We start from the raw sequence: 3,139 nt of genomic DNA, 5'->3' as shown, positions 1-3,139 counted from the left end.
TTTGTCGTCGCGTGGTAGCGGAAGCGTGGGCAGAGAACGATCCTCTTTGTCGTGTCTACCCGACAAGAGAGAAGGGAATATGCTTGGCGACTTCCTGCTTCTCCTCTGGACGTTGCATCCGACCGGCTGTCGCTCGCAACCAACGCAGATCGCGCACTTTTTCCGGATTATTACTGTGTATTCATTAAACTCGCGGGCCTTGATTGCATCAAATTGCCGGAACGGACGATACCGTATGAAACGGTTACATAAGGGTATCCGCGATTGCGAACGTTTCGACTACTGATGATGAATGGCGTGGACAATGCCGGGCGGACAATAGCTTCACGCTCGCCACGAGCTACTTCGTGCGTCCGACTAGAATTCATTTGACTTTTTTTTTTATTGAAACGCTCTATTTCCATCGCGCAATCATATCTCCACGAACATCTGACGAGGTTAATATAAAATATAATTTTTTTTCTCTTTGTACCCATATTTCAATTTGATAAAATCATATATACTGTTACAAATTCATAATGTCAAGTTACATTCACGTTTGAATTATTTTTAATTATTTATATGTATAAGTAGCCACTGCTCCTATTCAGTATATCATTAACTTAATTAAAACAATGAAGTTGAACAATTTAGCTCGAGAAAATGTATTAAATTTGACTTGAATTCAATTTATTATTTACTAAGTGTGTGTGTGTTAATATGAACGTTGTTTACTTCGAACCATAAAAATAGATTGATATTGACATGAGATAGAAATAATAAAATGTTATTTAAGTGAAGGGATCGGATTGCTCCTTTAATATCTAATACTGTAGCGCCGTCGGGTTAATAGAAATGTAGCTGAAATTAAATTCCGGTAACGATAATAGAAAATGTACAGAGAGTGTAGCTTTCTTAAAATAATTATACGAACGGAAAAGAGAAAAGTCAAATATTATAGTTGAAGTAGTTTACTGGCCTGCGCAGTTTAAGAAACTGACGAGATCTTATCGTAGCGTTTGCGGATTCTGCGCCTGTTTGTCTGGCTGGGTCTTATGAGATCTTCGGTTCTCATTTCCGCTTTCATTTCGCTCAACTTTTCCTGATTTGCAAGTCGGGTAGCATACTGTTACGCTCATTACAGATTATTCTAGCGCGATTAAAGCTAGCTGTTATGTGAGATACGCTTTTACAACCGCCGCTTCGCGTAATACTTTTACAAAAGTATCAATACTCAGTAAGCGACATTATGCGATTGTAATTACCAATCTTACGATTGTAATTTTTAATTAACTCTGTTTCAGAATGATGATGTAAAATATAAAATTAAAATTAGCTCATTATTTTATTATAAGCAAATACTTTATTGCCAGTTCAATTTATTAAATTAATATAAAATCACATTATTATTTTAATACATTTTAATGGCAATTGAGAAGTAATTTTAAATTGAATAATTTTAAATTAATGTTAAATGAATTATTATTTGTTAGCAAATCGGTATATCAAAGTACCAATCAATCGTGACTCTGTCCTTTTCTTTTTATATCATCGATCTGGAGAGACCAAATGCTCGCAGATATATCGTAATATTGAGCCATTGCGCGAGACCTCGTGACATCGAGATCATCTCCGAGGCCAAGGTTCCGTGAATAAAGCCGCAGATAATATTCACAGATACGAAGCAACCCGGAGGGTTATCTTCAACACGAGGGACTAGCGCGACTCTAAAAATCCGATCAACAAAGCGACCCCCTCGAAACGGGACGTATAAATTGCAAGGGCTCAGAGAGCGGGTCTTATTGGGGAACTGCTCCTCGAAGAAGAAGAATAATACAACGTGTTAAGACGTGTTCTGATCGTTCTTCGTGTACCGGACTATGTATATAGAAATGAAATACTGCTTTAAAATAATTCTTGACAGCAATTTTTTAAGGTACTTGAAAAAGAAATTCAGTTATATGTTTATAATATAAAATTAAATTTTAGAACTTACTTTAAAATTGAATAGCCTCGGCCTTAAATGTAAAGCACCTTTAATTTATACCTTTAAAAGAATACTAGGAGGTAATAAAAGTTAAAGGAGAACTAAAAAAAAAAATTCTTACAAAAATAAATATTATTTTTCAGTAAAACTATTTTTGTAATTTATTTTTTATTAGATAAAACATTTACGCCTATTTTTATGGGTCTGCTTTATGACTAAGACTGTAAGATAATTGTTATTTATTTTCTAAGAAAAATAAATATTTACATATAGAGACTTTCAGATAGATATATTATCTCTCTCATCAAGCAAGTAAAAAATTACTATGAATTTAGTACTACTAAAAATATTTTTAAGAACGGAAATATAGATTGTATAATACTTTCATTAATCGCAATTCATTTTTATAATATATGTGGATGATTTAGAAGAATTGTTTTCTAAAACTATGTGAAAAAGGGGAGCATTTGGAAAATATTCTATCAAATATTTTTACACAATTTCTATATGCGTGTATGAATATCTGTATGCTTAGTTCAAATCGCATCGCATTACACGTGAAGGTAAGGGTGACTACAAGCCTGAAATATTTAACTGCTGCGATCGCGCTTAGCTAAGCGGCATTAGGTTTCGGAAGCCGACGAAGAGGCGACGAGTCGCGCGGCAATATCGTGGAATATCTTAGAACTTACGTACCATATTATGTAATGACACTGGTAATAGAGACATATTTACCATATAGACAGACATATTATGACACTTTAAGTCGTAATTGCCACCTTACTCCCTAACATCTGCTGACTGCATCAGGAAATACTTACTTCCTGTCGCGACTCACTTGCAAATTCTACGCGATATGCTTATTAAGACTTTCTAACTTTTATATTATAGGTGTAAGATGGACAGCGGAAATTTTTATCAAGCGTGAGATAAGAGAGGGATAACGATAAATCTGTAGCACGTGCTGATGACTGAATAGCTGAAAATTGGAATATATATGTTTCGTAAAAATTAAGAGATTTTGTAAATTTAAAATTGAAGCAATTTATTTTTGCAAAGCTACAATTAATTTTTTAGATTATAAACAAATCGGAATTTGAGAAGAATTGTCGATAAACGGTAAAGTATTAATTTTCAGTTAATTTCTAGACTATTTAAGCAAATTTTAAGATA

Source organism: Trachymyrmex septentrionalis, unplaced genomic scaffold (genome assembly GCF_001594115.1).
Source record: "Trachymyrmex septentrionalis isolate Tsep2-gDNA-1 unplaced genomic scaffold, Tsep1.0 scaffold8, whole genome shotgun sequence".
Classification (NCBI taxonomy): Eukaryota; Metazoa; Arthropoda; class Insecta; order Hymenoptera; family Formicidae; genus Trachymyrmex; species Trachymyrmex septentrionalis.
Note: the sequence above shows the minus strand (reverse complement) of the source record.